The following is a 16957-nucleotide window of genomic DNA, read 5'->3' as shown; positions in this document are numbered from 1 at the left end:
CGATAGGTAAAAGGTCCTAGGTTCCAGGCCCCGTCTCTCATACACTTTTAGTCTGACAGAATTTTCAAATCGGCATACACTCCGTTACAGTGCGAGAATTCATTCTGGAAACTATCTCCTATGCTATGTTTAACCTGTATCCGCAATATCCTTTATTCCAGAGAGTGCTATCCCCGCAAGTCACGCAGGAGAACTTCCCTGGAGTTTGGAAGCTAGGAGTCGAGGTTATGTTGGAAGTAAAGCTGTGACGGCGGGTCACGCTTGGATAGCTCAGACGGTAGAGCACTTGGCCGCAAAAGGCAAACGGTCCCTCGTTAGAGCTATGCGCTGATATAACGGTTTTAATCTGCCAGGCAGTTTCAAATCAGCGCACAATCCATTGCAGACTGAAAATTCATTCCGGAATTTTTAGACAGTTTAGTATATAAAATTTTTAAAAATAGGTGATAAATTGCATCAGTTATCAATGTTGCCGCGCCGTTATTTTCTTACAAAATACACTCCTGGAAATAGAAAAAAGAACACATTGACACCGGTGTGTCAGACCCACCATACATGCTCCGGACACTGCGAGAGGGCTGTACAAGCAATGATCACACGCACGGCACAGCGGACACACCAGGAACCGCGGTGTTGGCCGTCGAATGGCGCTAGCTGCGCAGCATTTGTGCACCGCCGCCGTCAGTGTCAGCCAGTTTGCCGTGCCATACGGAGCTCCATCGCAGTCTTTAACACTGGTAGCATGCCGCGACAGCGTGGACGTGAACCGTATGTGCAGTTGACGGACTTTGAGCGAGGGCGTATAGTGGGCATGCGGGAGGCCGGGTGGACGTACCGCCGAATTGCTCAACACGTGGGGCGTGAGGTCTCCACAGTACATCGATGTTGTCGCCAGTGGTCGGCGGAAGGTGCACGTGCCCGTCGACCTGGGACCGGACCGCAGCGACGCACGGATGCACGCCAAGACCGTAGGATCCTACGCAGTGCCGTAGGGGACCGCACCGCCACTTCCCAGCAAATTAGGGACACTGTTGCTCCTGGGGTATCGGCGAGGACCATTCGCAACCGTCTCCATGAAGCTGGGCTACTGTCCCGCACACCGTTAGGCCGTCTTCCGCTCACGCCCCAACATCGTGCAGCCCGCCTCCAGTGGTGTCACGACAGGCGTGAATGGAGGGACGAATGGAGACGTGTCGTCTTCAGCGATGAGAGTCGCTTCTGCCTTGGTGCCAATGATGGTCGTATGCGTGTTTGGCGCCGTGCAGGTGAGCGCCACAATCAGGACTGCATACGACCGAGGCACACAGGGCCAACACCCGGCATCATGGTGTGGGGAGCGATCTCCTACACTGGCCGTACACCACTGGTGATCGTCGAGGGGACACTGAATAGTGCACGGTACATACAAACCGTCATCGAACCCATCGTTCTACCATTCCTAGACCGGCAAGGGAACTTGCTGTTCCAACAGGACAATGCACGTCCGCATGTATCCCGTGCCACCCAACGTGCTCTAGAAGGTGTAAGTCAACTACCCTGGCCAGCAAGATCTCCGGATCTGTCCCCCATTGAGCATGTTTGGGACTGGATGAAGCGTCGTCTCACGCGGTCTGCACGTCCAGCACGAACGCTGGTCCAACTGAGGCGCCAGGTGGAAATGGCATGGCAAGCCGTTCCACAGGACCACATCCAGCATCTCTACGATCGTCTCCATGTGAGAATAGCAGCCTGCATTGCTGCGTAAGGTGTATATACACTGTACTAGTGCCGACATTGTGCATGCTCTGTTGCCTGTGCCTATGTGCCTGTGGTTCTGTCAGTGTGATCATGTGATGTATCTGACCCCAGGAATGTGTCAATAAATTTTTTCCTTCCTGGGACAATGAATTCACGGTGTTCTTATTTCAATTTCCAGGAGTGTAGAAACGCATCTCAAAAGCTCCATTACGGAAATTTTTATTAGATGCTTTAGTTGTTTTAATACTTGGTACCAGTGATAACTGCAATTCATAGCATAATTCGCATTTTTGTATATGAATTGTTTTTTTTTTTTCTAAAGTAAGAATTTGTGTTTTTGATGTCCCACAGTTATAAACAAAACTGGGTGTAATAACGTCGTTAACAAAATGGAACGAGATATTTTGATTAGATTACGTATCGCCGAGCGTAGTGGTTAAGATACTGGGCTTTTAAAATCCTACTTCAGTCAAAATTGTTCGAATGGCTCTGAGCACTATGGGACTTAACATCTGAGGTCATCAGTCCCCTAGAACTTAGAACTACTTAAACCTAACTAACCTAAGGACATCACACACATCCATGCCCGAGGCAGGATTCGAACCTGCGACCGTAGCGGTCGCGCGGTTCCAGACTGAAGCGCCTAGAACCGCTCGGCCGCAACGGCCGGCCTACTTCAGCCATCCGGATTCATTTATCCCGTAGGGCCAGTGCCGGTAAAGTTCCTCTGAAAAGTCACAGGTGGCTTCCTTCTCTGTCCTGGACCTATTCGAACCTGCATTCCATCTCCAATGGCCGGTTTGTCGACGGGAGGTCTTTAACACTGGATCAACACGTCGCGTTATGCCGTTCTCCAAGTAGTTGATCAGGAACAAGTTAGCGCAAATCCCGAATCGTGATCATCTTGGACTTTTATAGAAGCAGGTAAATTAAAAGTATGGTTTGTTGTATTGGTCTTTCTTAATCGACGGTTGCACATACGAGTAATCAAAGTTATTTCGGAAACTGGAGGTCTAAATCTTAACTCCACGCTGCCACCTGCAGGAGCCGGTCAGAAGTATGGAAGCACCGCAAAAAAATGCATGGTTGAACATAAATGTAAATTCTAGTCAAACCTATGTCTGACCATGAACGGCCCCTGCGCAGCGTCCTCAACACGTTGCAAGTGCCAGTCGTGGTCAGAACAGTGTTCTGTGCAATCGTGAGAGCGTTTTGTCGGAGCTTAGTGAATTCGAACGCAAGCAAATATTGTTGGTGGTCGTACAGTGAGGGCTTCCGTAACCAAGGGATGGTTCAGATGGCTCTGAGCACTAGGGGACTTAACATCTGAGGTCATCAGTCTCCTAGAACTTAGAGCTACTTAAACCTAGCTAACCTAAGAACATCACACACATCCATGCCCGAGGCAGGATTCGAACCTGCGACCGTAGCGGTCGCGCGGTTCCAGACTGTAGCGCCTAGAACCGCTCGGCCACTTCGGCCGGCGCGTAACCAAGGGAGCCAAAGTGTTTGGTGTTTCAAGAGGCACCGCGTCGAAGATTTATACCGTATACAGGGAAACGTGGAAAAAAGAAAATCAGCCGCTAAGTCACAACACGGACGGGAGGGTGTGTTGAGTGATCGTGATGGAAGGTTACTGAAGACCATTGTGACACCAGCTGAAAAAGTCACTGCAGAATTGAATATCGCACTCGTGAGCCTCATTAGTACCAAAACAACACTAAAGGAGCTCTACAAGCTTGGAACTGCTGGGCGAGCATCACTGATGCAAATGCCCGTAACAGGAAAGCGCGGTGCCAAAGCCATAAAACCTCAACTATGGAGCAATGGAAGAACGTCAATGGCAGAGCGAGTCTTGTTTCACACTCTTTCCAAACTTGTGGTCGAGTCTACGTCCCAAGAGTGAAATATGGCAGCGATTCGATGATGGTATGGGCAGCCACATCGAAGTAACCCATGGGCCGCATGGCTACTCTGCAAGGTCACGTTACCGCAAAAGATTATGTAAACATTTTGGCTGATCAGGCCCATCCCGTGGTACAGTGTTTCTTCCTCACTTGTCATGGTGTTCTCTAAGACGACAGGGCCCCTGTCTGTTCACACAGCTCGCATCGTCCAGGACTGCTTTTGTGACCACGAAGACGTATCGTCGCATCTCTCCTCGCCACCACTCACTGGGTCTCAGTATTATTAAGCCTTTGTGGTCTGCTTTGGAAAGACGGGTGCGTGACTGCTATCGACCTCCATCGTCGTTATCTGAATTCACTACTATTTCGTAGGAAGAATGGTATAAGATTCCCTTGAACACCGTACATGCCCTGAATGTATCTGTTACGAGATGACTGGAAGCTGTTTTGAATGCCAACAGGTTTCCTACACCATATTAGACATGATAATGTGTTCCAGAATGAGATTTTCACTCTAAAGTGGAGTGTGCGCTGATATGACACTTCCTGGCAGATTAAAACTGTATGCCGGACCGAGACTCGAACTCGGGACCTTTGCCTTTCGCGGGCAAGTGCTCTACCAACTGAGCTACCCAAGCACGACTCACCACCCGTCCTCACAGCTTTTATATCAGCGCACACTCCGCTGCAGAGTGAAAATCTCATTCTGGAAACATCCCCCAGGCTGTGGCTAAGCCATGTCTCCGCAATATCCTTTCTTCCAGGAGTGCTAGTTCTGCAAGGTGTGCAGGAAAGCTTATGTGAAGTAACAGACTTCTGTTCCCCTCTGTTGTAGGTGTGCTGATACCTGTTTCAGTCGTAATGAATGATGGAGCGCTAAATGCTGTGAGATCGTATTTGTGCAGTGAAATGTGTGCTATGTAAACGTGGAACGGAAAACAGTGAAGTCTGACGTAAAAACTGCTCCTTCTTGCGCGAAGATCTCCATCATCTGACGTTGCCTATCTTATGTTCGATAAAAATAAAGTCTGAGTCCCTGCTCAATCATTCCACAAATCCAGCTTGTGGATTTCGTCAATGTCATATGATGATTTTTAATAGCTGCAGTCAATTCCAGGTTTCTCGTGCCAAAGATCACGTGTACCATTAGGTTTTTCTAAGTACGTGTCACAAATATTGACAAATAAAAAATGTATTCATAGCCAATATTTATTTCGTAAGCAACTGACAAAAGAAGACCACAGTAGAAATTGACATTTTCATGTGTAAACACTGCTGCCAACCTATATTTCGATGTCAGTCTCAGAAATCAAAGAATTTGGAGAAACCACCTCAACACAAATTCACTCCGCAGTGATGATAACTGTCTGTCTAAAATCTACCTAAAAACATCCCCCTTCCCACCAGTTTCAGGGATGTGAGATCACAAAATGAAGTATAAACATGTATTTTTTTAAATAGAAATAAGTTGCCTGAAGACTATCACTCTTTTAATTTATGTTAGTATTAAGTTAAAGAGTTTAACTGTGGGATATTAAATTTATTTGAATGTATATCAATGTGGTAGCAACCATACTTGATTACACTATTATTTGTACAAACCTGTTTGCCATCTTCGGAAAAATAAATAACTGAAATTTTTAATAAATTTAAAATTATTGCATATTTGTATGTTAAATATTTTGTCTTAAAGGAATTTTGTTGATGATTCTAAAACTAGTTTTAGAGTTTGTGGGTCTGTAATATTTCCGAAAATATGGGGATTAATATTATGATTTATACGAGTATTTTAGTAATATTACTTCAGCAGATGCGTCTGAGTTGCAGCAAGACACCGGCGATTGTATTGAACTAAGAAACTTCCTGGCAGATTAAAACACTGTGCCGGACCGAGACTCGAACTCGGGACCTTTGCCTTTCGCGAGCAAGTGCTCTGCCAACTGAGCTACCCAAGCACGACTCACCACTCGTCCTCACAGCTTTTATATCAGCGCACACTCCGCTGCAGAGTGAAAATCTCATTCTGGAAACATCCCCCAGGCTGTGGCTAAGCCATGTCTCCGCAATATCCTTTCTTCCAGGAGTGCTAGTTCTGCAAGGTGTGCAGGAGAGCTTATGTGAAGTTTGGAAGGTAGGAGACGAGGTACTGGCGGATTTAAGCTATGAGTACGGGTCGTGAGTCGTGCTTGGGTAGCTCAGTTGGTAGAGCACTTGCCCCCGAAAGGCAAAGATCCCGAGTTCGAGTCTCGGTCTGGCACACAGTTTTAATCTGCCAGGAAGTTTCATGATAATGTGTTGTGTTTCTTTTCATATTTTTGTCCGACGCTGTGTATCATTAGCGCTGGGTCACCAATTATCTGAGCAAAGTTGGGAGAGGTAATGGGTAAAGGTCGTGGTAAGGACATTCGTCTGATTTGATTCTGTAAACTCGTGAAAAACCTAAATTGGAATAACCGGATGCGTTTTTGAAATCAATACCTTCCATTGCACCACTTTGCTCGGTATTGATATTTAGTAACTTGCGTGTCCTCTAGCACACCTCTCTCATTGTATGTGACCAGCTGGACTTCCGGTGCATAACCGCGTGACCATTTTTACTGCGCAAGATTCACGTCTGGCGTTGAGTAATGCCTCAGTTTGGAAGTATGACCATTTAGGAACAGTTTGTATCTCGCCTGTTAGACGCCTAGTATAACCGCGCCGCGTGTCGCAGAGCTTAAGATCGATTTGTACGTTGCTGTTATTACCAGCAGAGACCCGACGCTGTTCTCGGCCTTTTTACGTTTCCCTGTATTCCACGCGCACCCGCAGTGCACACTATCACGCAAAAGCACTCTTTATCCTCAGTCGATGAAACCTTGGCAACATACGGAGGCAACACGGCACGGCCATTAAGGCTGCCGCTACGTTTCAGTCGCTCATGTGACTGGCCAGATGACGTCAGGAGCCACTGTAAATTCCAGTGACGTAGGTGGATCGAAAGCGAGGCCGACTATCTCGTCGGCCGCTATGCGAAGGCAGAGTGGAGGGAGAGATGGGAGGGGAAGAGATAACAGAGTCTGCAATGAGTCCTGCTTGATGCGAATGTACTTGTTTCCAGTAAGCCGTAGAGAATTTCTGGGCCACAAATAAACGTAATGCCAGCTTTCACGTGGCTTCTTCATTTCTCAGAACGTGGTTCGGTCTCTGTTTCCTTTGCTATCACTGGTGATACTGTCATTACGTTGTCATTTCACCTTAGAATTGCTAGAAATATTTTACGTTTCTCCTTCATATATTTGGCTGCAATTTACCTGTGTTTTAAACTAGTATTGCGACAACGTTGCCAAGTTACTAACGGTTATGATCAAATGCGTCACAAGACCCAGCGCCAGACATTTATCTCATTCAATTATGAGATCCGCAGTTCTTCAGTACTTACTAACATTCTCAGTTACTGAACTTTTTACAGATTAAGTGGTTATTGTCATCAGCTTTTCTCCTACTCAAACCCATCATGTAATACCGTGGATTAGATCTGCCTTAATGAGCTAATCTTTGCGCTTCGTAATTTCTTCCCACACATTTCTGCTGTGCAGATGTTGTGGGACAATATCCCTTCCTTTATTTTATATTGCTTTCCGTTAACACTATTTAGCTTTTACATTCACAGTATATGTGAGGCAAAATTACGTTATAACGACCCATAATGTAAGAGACGCAATTACTGTAGCTTATTAAATAGTGTATAATTACAGCAAAATGGAATACAGTCGGATCTCAGTATTACAAGCATTGATTCATATTCCAAAAATATCTCTCGTACAGTTACTTTCTTTACGACTAAGAAGGTATGTAATATATATATTATAAAGCAGTGTCTCCAGACTGCAACATTTCAAAGATAGAGGCAGCTAGGTGGGTATGAGAATGGAATATCACGCGAGAAGTGCTTGGACTGCGAAGGGCGCGAAGTAGAATGCAGTCTCTCCCCCCTAATGTTCAACTACGTCGAAGAAGCAATGACGAAAGTAAAAGAAAGGCTCAGGAGTGGGATTAAAATTGGGGGGGGAGGGTTTAAAGGATGTCAGTGATAAGTAGTTCAAATGAGTTTATTGACATATTTGGCATCAAAATTGGAGACCACGAAGTAGACGAAATGAAGGAATTGTGTTACCTTGAAACCAAAATAACGCAAGATGGGGATATAGATATGAAACTATCACAGGCAAAGAATGCATTAATCGTTGTTGTTGTTGTTATTGTGGTCTTCAGTCCAGAGACTGGTTTGATGCAGCTTTCCATTCTACTCTATCCTGTGCAAGCTTCTTCATCTCCCAGTACCTACTGCAACCTACATCCTTCTCAATCTGTTTAGTGTATTCATCTCTTGGTCTCCCTCTACGATTTTTACCCTCCACGCTGTCCTCCAATACTAAATTGGTGATCGCTTGGTGCCTCAGAATATGTCCTACCAACCCATCCATTCTTCTAGTCAAGTTGTGCCACAAATTTCTCTTCTCCCCAATTCTATTCAATAGGTTGGTAGGTTGGTTGGTTTGGGGGAAGAGACCAAACAGCGAGGTCATCGGTCTCATCGGATTAGGGACGGACGGAGAAGGAAGTCGGCCGTGCCCTTTCAAAGGAACCATCCCGGCATTTGCCTGGAGTGATTTAGGGAAATCACGGAAAACCTAAATCAGGATGGCCCGACGCGGGATTGAACCGTCGTCCTCCCGAATGCGAGTCCAGTGTGCTAGCCACTGCGCCACCTCGCTCGGTTTCTATTGAATACCTCCTCATTAGTTATGTGATCTACCCATCTAATCTTCAGCATTCTTCTGCTGCACCACATTTCGAAAGCTTCTATTCTCTTCTTGTCTAAATTATTTATCGTCCACGTTTCACTTCCATACATGGCTACACTCCATACAAATGCTTTGAGAAACGACTTCCTGACACTTAAATCTATAATCGATGTTAACAAATTTCTCTTCTTCAGAAACGCTTTCCTTGCCATTGCCAGTCTACATTTTATATCCTCTCTACTATAGCAAAACTCATTTACTACTTTAAGCGTCTCATTTCTTAATCTAATTCCCGCAGAATCACCCGATTTAATTCGACTACATTCCATTATCCTCGTTTTACTTTTGTTGATGTTCATCTTATATCCTCCTTCCAAGACATTGTCCATTCCGTTCAGCTGCTCTTCCAGGTCCTTTGCTGTCTCTGACAGAATTACGTCATCGGCGAACCTCAGAGTTTTTATTTCTTCTCCGAATTTTTCTTTTGTTGCCTTTACTGCCATTAATCGTTCAAATATGTTAACTTCTATAATGTGCAGGCTTAAATTTGAGGAAGATATTTGTGAGAATTGACGCCCAGAGCACAGCAGAGTATGGCAGTGAAGTACAGACTGTAGGAAAATCGTAAGTGGCTCGAAGAGTTTGAGATGTGGTGCTACCTGAGGATGCCGATAAGGAGAGGAGTTTCTCTGCATACTCGGTGAGGATTCAAATGGTTCAAATGGCTCTGAGCACTATGCGACTTAACTTCTGAGGTCATCAGTCGCCTAGAACTTAGAACTACTTAAACCTAACTAACCTAAGGACATCACACACATCCATGCCCGAGGCAGGATTCGAACCTGCGACCGTAGCGGTCACGCGGTTCCAGACTGAAGCGCCTTTAACCGCACGGCCACACCGGCCGGCCAGATCTCGGTGAGGAAAGACAGAAGGGACGAGATGATAGGATATGCACTCAGTCATCTGGGATTAACTTCCATGGTACTAGAACGCTCTGAGGGTTCCATACAAACTTAATTATGCATATAGACAATTCATCCATTCGGGGAACCGAGAATCTCGATGATTTTTGTCTGTTATCGACATTGATATAGACGAGGTGTCGGTCACGGGAATTCCATGCCTTTCGAGAATGTTTTAATTTTTAAGTCTGAAGTCGAACAACAAACTTGTACTGTGAAACCTTGATTCTCGCCAAAGTTCATGATTTTTAGCTCAACGGGAAGTAAGCTATAGGTTTTGATGAGTGAGTTTGCGAGTCTCAAAATATGCGACATAAACGTCCATGTCTTTTGATTAAATTGACTTAGAAGTGTAACTGTTTTACACCGCCAGGAGAACATTGAACTTAGTGTATAACATAAATTTCAACTTGACACGTCTGCCCGTTCCTCGGATAAAGGCATCTCAACAGTAGGACAGACAGACAGACGGGCGGCTGGACAACGAAGTGATCCTGTAAGATCTGCCTTTTTACCGACTGAGGCACGGAAACCTAAAAACAGTAGGGCAAGACAGAGATTGCAATGTATCCAACAAAGATTTGAGGACATTGGGTGTAAAAGCTACTCTGAGATGAAGATATTTGCACACGGGTGAGGTCATAGAGGATCACATCAAACCAGTTTGAAGACTGATGACATAAGACAGAAAAGTTGATATTTCAGACGAATCATATTCCTTTTAATGTGCCATTCGATTTATTTATGAAAAGTAAAATGGGGAGTATAGCAGTCGAAATGTACTGCATGCACCACATCACGATCGTTTTGTAAATATGTTTCAATCAGCCACACACACATGCTATGTGGCCAGCATTCACACGTAATGGATGTTGATGTATGACACATGTGGATGATTTGAAAGTGGACTGAAAAGGCCCGAAACTAGTCATCAGTTCATAAAGACAAACTTAAGTGCAAGTTTGACGGTTTAATAAAGACAAACTTAACCGCAAGTTTGACGGTTTTTACAGTTTCGTTGATTACTTTTGTTATTGAACGCGAACGGCATGAGCGATGGAGTTCTCAAAAGAGAACGTAATATTGCAAACAGAAGGATATAGGTATCATACGTGTTTGTGGGATCCAAGAGATCCACAGTGCAAAATGGCAGCTATTCTTGCTTAAAAACTGCTGAAGCACTCGAAGCTCCCGCATTACGATAAACTGGTTACTGGTTTCTGTCACGAGGAAACAGAGTGCAGAGGTACAAATTCTTGCATTTATTTTCATTAAAAAGGAACAGCACAATAAACACCTATGAAAGTAAACAAAAATTATATATCTATTGTGCTGAATAAGGCAGAATTGAGTATTTTCGAAAGACATGATAATTCTTCGTGGCTTACGTTGAAGGTAGCTGTAATTACATCGCTGATGTATCACTGTTATTATATGAGCCTTTGATGCAGTAATCCAATAAATGAAAACCGTTGATTCCCTCGATTAAACTATCTCCCCTCCAACAATCTATACATAAAATTTTATCCAGTAGCCTGTGTGATAGGTAATATGTGTATTTTACACTCTATTAATCGTACTTTATCGATCTTATTTTCCTTATGTGTGCTTTGATAAACAAAAGTTCCTTTAATGCTTCACATATGACATGCAGACATCAGGAACATTGCAGTTAATGAAATGTGATTCAACAACTAACGTAACAGTCTACATCTGCGTAAAACCAGAAGGCAATTGCAGGCCTTATTTCATTTTATACTGCCCGTCGGTAATTAGTGGCATGCTTTTAAATTTCCTGCACAGTTGCATTGAGAAGACAGCGGAAAGCGTCAATCGACATGTATTATCTGGTAAAAAGTATCCGGACAGCTATTTTGTGGACATTAATACGCAGTACATAATGCTGTAAAATGTGTTCTTATCCTTCTGGATATAGAGTTTTATTAGGCGCAATAAGAGGGCCACTACCTCACGACAAAAAAAAAACAAAAAAAAAACATACCGTAATACCACCTCCTTCGTACTCCATTGTTGTCACAATACACGATAGCAGGTAACTATGTTTACAGTTTCTCAATAAAGTCTAAGATCTGGACCTTATCATACTCGTGACTGCATTTACTAATCGCTTCCTCTGCTAGCCTGTCCGCCAGTTCGTAAGCCCGAAAGCCGCAGTAGCGTTTTACCCAAATAAACGTTAATGTCGACATTGTTCTGTTGTATGTTTACTTGCTGCATTATCCTGAACGCTCGGAACGGAACGGCAAAGTCGCCGTCGAATGATGGTTTATTCACGCTAGACGTAATGGCAAATGTAATTTCGCTTAGTCCAGTATCGAACGGCGGAAATGTCTTTACGAGACACAATCCGTGATACAAAGTCGAAATATAGAGTTAGAATTAAGGAATTGGCAACGATAAACCTTGTTAATGCGAAAAGTTAACTTCGCAACTGCTTTTCTTCGTAAATTTTGTATCGTAAACTGCTGAAAAATGGAATAAGAGGAAAAGTGTCGTTCAAACATTTCAAAGACGCTGACATTTATCTATTAAAGAACCGTACAGGGTGTAAAAAATATGTACGGCACAAATTGCAGGACACATTTATCACACGTAGATGAAGAAATTATATTATATGAACATGTGTCTGGAAACACTTTGTTTTCATGTTACAACTCATTTTCTCCAACTCATAAACCATGGCAAACACGCAAGACCAGAACGTTAGAGTCACGGGGAACATGCGCTCTTGGTGACGCCAGTCATCAACAAAGATTTTCTGTCAATGTTTGGGCGGCATTGTTGGTGACTTTAGGAGGGTCGCACTTTCTTTCACCCAGCCTCAACGGACAAACTTAGCATCATTTCGTAAAGAATGTTCTACTTGATGTCTAAGCAGATGTGCCTTTAGCTGTGAGACGAAAGATGTACTTCATGCACGATGGAGCACCTTCTCAATATTGTGTTAATGTCCGTCGGCTTCTAAATAACAGATCCGATGACGGATAGGTAGAGATGGACCAATTGTCTGGCGTCTACGCTCCCCGGACCTAAATCCTCTGGACTTTTATTTGTGGGTGAATTGGAAAGCTCTTGTGTATGGGACCCCAGTACAAGAGTCTTTGTGCCCGTATTATGGAAGGCTGCGAAATCATACGCAGTACTCCAGGAATACATCAGCGCAACCAAGATTCGCTACGACGGCGGGCTAATGAATGTATCAGTGCCCACAGATGGCATATTGAACATCTGTGAGAAAGAGCTTCATGCAGTAGGCTGGTGCGTTCTGTTCGTGTGTGCTTCCCATGATTTGAGTTGTAGAAAGTGAGTTGTAACACGGAAACAACGCGTTTCCACACCCATGTTCGTATAACATAATCTCTTCATCTACGTGTGACGTATGTGTCCTGCAATTTGTGCCGTACATTTTGTTACACTCCGTATACATACAAACGCATCAAACAATAAGCAATACAAAGAGCCTGTTTTGCTTACGTCAAAGACAACTGTATTTCTCCTCTGCAAAAGAGGTGTCTTTTTTAAAGGAAAGGTTATTTAATGAAAATTGTTTCATCGATGTATGGTCTTATTCCTACATAGTGTAGGCTCGTTCTCCGTTCAGCATATTGTAAAACCTAAATAACCGTCAGCTTACAGATAGCCGGCCTCTTTTGTGGGAGAAAGCTCAATGGAAAAAAGATCCAAGTCGTGATAGAGCATTTGCATTGTGTCTTGAAAACAAGGCAAATTAATAAAACAAAGGCTGAGAAAAAACAAAGCCACGAAATGCAGTGTTACAACAGGAGTGAGCGCGGCGAAAATAGGTTATCTTCCGATGTTAGCAGGCGACGACACAGTTGCCCCCAGCATCGTTAACATCAAAACATTCTCCGTGGAAATCTCGGCTCTGATGTCGCGCTCCGTTTCGTTGACGGTGTGTGGAATGCCGCCTTTTCAAATGCATTGTGGAATGTTTCGACGGTCCGTTACGTCAAGTGTGAAACGACCTTATTTCAGCAACATGCACTCAGTTACGTGTTTTCACTAACAGGATAGAGAGGCGGAGGAAGCCCCAGGCGCCTTGTGTAAGCTCGCCTGTCTGACAGCCTGTCCACCTAGGTAGGCACTGCAGGTAACCAACGGCAAGTAGCGCATCTTTACCGCTGCTCGGCGATCGATCATCGCTGTCCTCGTCACAGGCTTATGTCGGAAACCGTACGGTATCAACACTAGCAGGATGTATGGCACAATACAGGCAGCCAAGTTAGGCAGTTAAATAAGAAAGCAAACAGAGAAAGTGAGGGAAAAAGACTGTAAACGTGAAATGTGCAACGACAGGGAAGAATTGAGTGCGTAGAATACTCCGCAACTGACCTCGGAAAGGCCGGCCGGAGTGGCTGAGCGGTTCTAGTCGCTACAGTCAGGAACTGCGCGACCGCTGCCGTCGCAGGTTCGAATCCTGCCTCGGGCATGGATGTGTGTGATGTCCTTAGGTTAGTTAGGCCTAAGTAGTTCTAAGTTCTAGGGGACTGATGACCTCAGAAGTTAAGTTCCATAGTGCTCAGAGCCATTTGAACCATTTTTTTGACATCGGAAATAGGTGTGTACAAAGACATTTGTTGCAGTGCGAACGCAACCTCAATACCGAAACTTTCCCACAGACTTGCGACAGACCAAGATTCGACGGTGGACGTTTGTCCTTCGCGGATTGTGCTTTTAGACGAAGTCCCCGCAGACGGCCCTGAGGGGTGCTTAGGTAGAACCCTGCCCGCTATAGGCAAACGTCTGGCTTCGAGCTCCAGTTTTACACACAATTTTACTGTATTTTGAGTGGCTCAATGAGTTTTGGTACACCTGCCTAATATCGTGTAGGGCCCACGCGAGCACGCAGAAGTGCCGCAACACGACGTGGCATGGACTCCACTAATGTCTGATATAGTGCCGCTGGGAAGTGACACTATGAATACTGCAGGGCTGTCCATAAATCCGTAAGAGTACAAGGGGATGGAAATCTCTTCTGAACAGCACGTTGCAAGGCGTCCCAGATATGCTCAATAATGTTCATGTCTCCGGCGTTTGGTGGCCAGCGGAAGTGTTTAAACTCAGAAGAGTGTTCCTGGAATCATTCTGTAGCAATTCTGGACGTGTGGGGTGTCGCATTGTCCTGCTGGAATTGCCCAAGTCCGTCATGAATGGATGCAGGTGATCAGACATGATGCTTACGTACGTGTCACCAATCAGAGACGTATCAGGGGTCCCATATCACTCCAACTGCACACGCCCCACACCATTACAGAGCCTCCACCAGCTTGAACAGTCCTCTGCTGACATGCGGGGTCCATGGATTCATAAGGTTGTCTCCATAAAAGAAAATGAAAAATGATAGGGCACATAACGAGACACAACCAGTTCCTAAAGAATGTAATTGAAGGAAAAGTTTTAGGGAAAAAAAACCAAGAGGCAGGCAAAGAGCAACGTATTTTAATAACATCAAAAAAGATATGGGGATAAAACCGTATGAAGAATTGAAGAAGATGACAATGGAGAGAGGGACGTGACTAAATCGACAAGGCGTAGTCTTTAGTTTATATTGACGATGTCTCTATACCCATACATGTCCATCCGCTCGATACAATTTGAAACGAGACTCGTCCGACTAGGCAACATGTTTCCAGTCGGTGTTGTTTTACCGGATTCCTGATATTCACGGTACACTTATTGAAAGATCTTACGGGAAAACCCCAATTCATCGGTACATCGGAGATGCTGTGTCCCATCGCTCGTGCGCTGACTGTAACACCACGTTCAGACTCACTTAAATCTTGATAAGCTGCCATTGTAGCAGCAGTAACCGATCTAACAACTGCGCCTGATACTTGTTGTTTTATATAGGCGTTTCATACCGCAGCGTCGTATTCTGCCTGTTTATATATCTCTGTATTTGAATACGCATGCCTATACCAGTTTCTTTGGCGCTTCAGTGTAGTTGAGGCCATTACGACGGCTTGCGTATGTCATGTTACGCAGCCTACTCGTGTTTGACCTTGACGCGTGCGTGTGGAGTACAACGACACGTTCTGTGTCTCGATGAAAGCTGAGCGAGAGGATGACATCCGGAGCCGACAGACAGCGGTCGCCGCTCCCTCGCCACCGGCCGACGACCTCAGTCGACAGCCGCCGCAGCCTGGAGCGCTCCTCCTGTCTCCTCCTTGGCGCCGCAGTGGCATCCGGGAAAGAATCACTCACGGCCCCGGCTCTTAGCGATAAATTACGCGACACGGTGCTCCGAAGGGTAACTAGGGAAACGTTAACCGGCCAACCAGAAATACACTACTGGCCATTAACATTGCTACACCAAGAAGAAATGCAGATGATAAACGGGTAGTCATTGGACAAATATATTATACTAGAACTGACATGTGATTACATTTTCACGCAGTTTGGATGCGTAGATCCTGAGAAATCTGTACGCAGAACAACCACCTCTGGCCGTAATAACGGCCTTGATACGACTGGGCATTGAGTCAAACAGAGCTTGGATGGCGTGTACAGGTACAGCTGCCCATGCAGCTTCAATACGATACCACAGCTCATCAAGAGTACTGACTGGCGTATTGTGACGAGCCAGTTGCTCGGCCACCACTGACCAATTTTCAATTGGTGAGAGATCTGGAGAATGTGCTGACCAGGGCAGCAGTCGAACATTTTCTGTATCCAGAAAGGCCCGTACAGGACCTGCAACATGCGGTCGTGCATTATCCTGCTAAAATGTGGGGTTTCGCAGGGATCAAATGAAGGGTAGAGCCACGGGTCGTAACACATCTGAAATGTAACGTCCACTGTTCAAAGTGCCGTCAATGCGAACAAGAGGTGACCGAGACGTGTAACCAATAGCACCCCATACCATCACGCCCGGTGATACGCTAGTATGGCGATAACGAATACACGCTTCCAATGTGCATTCACCGCGATGTCGGCAAACACGGATGCGACGATCATGATGCTGTAAACAGAACCTGGATTCATTCGAAAAAATGACGTTTTGCCATTCGTGCACCCAGGTTCGTCGTTGAGAACACCATCGCAGGTGCTCCTGTCTGTGTTGCAGCGTCAAGGGTAACCGCAGCCATGGTCTCCGAGCTCATAGTCCATGCTGCTGCAAACGTCGTCGAACTGTTCGTGCAGATGGTTGTTGTCTTGCAAACGTTCCCATCTGTTGACTCAGGGATCGAGACGTGGCTGCACGATCCGTTACAGCCATGCGGACAAGATGCCTGTCATCTCGACTGCTAGTGATACGAGGCCATTGGGATCTAGCACGGCGTTCCGTATTACGCTCCTGAACCCATAGATTCCATATTCTGCTAACAGTCATTGGATCTCGACCAACGCGAGTAGCAATGTCGCGATACGATAAACCGCAATCGCGATAGGCTAGAATCAGACCTTTATCAAAGTCGGAAACGTGATGGTACGCATTTCTCCTCCTTAGACGAGGAATCACAACAACGTTTCACCAGGCAACGCCGGTCAACTGCTGTTTGTGTATGAGAAATCTGTT

The 16957-nt window shown here is 45.2% G+C and overlaps 1 non-coding gene across 1 annotated transcript; it reads right to left on the bottom strand.

The window, feature by feature from the left end:
• Positions 1–4208: 4208 nt before the first annotated feature.
• Trnas-cga (transfer RNA serine (anticodon CGA)) lies at positions 4209–4283 on the bottom strand. The gene has a single exon. It is a non-coding gene; the product is annotated as a tRNA-Ser (tRNA).
• Between the last annotated feature and the right edge of the window lie 12674 nt (positions 4284–16957).

Source organism: Schistocerca cancellata, chromosome 6 (assembly GCF_023864275.1).
Source record: "Schistocerca cancellata isolate TAMUIC-IGC-003103 chromosome 6, iqSchCanc2.1, whole genome shotgun sequence".
Taxonomy (NCBI): domain Eukaryota; kingdom Metazoa; phylum Arthropoda; class Insecta; order Orthoptera; family Acrididae; genus Schistocerca; species Schistocerca cancellata.
Note: the sequence above shows the minus strand (reverse complement) of the source record. Positions and strands in the feature narration are given on the sequence as shown.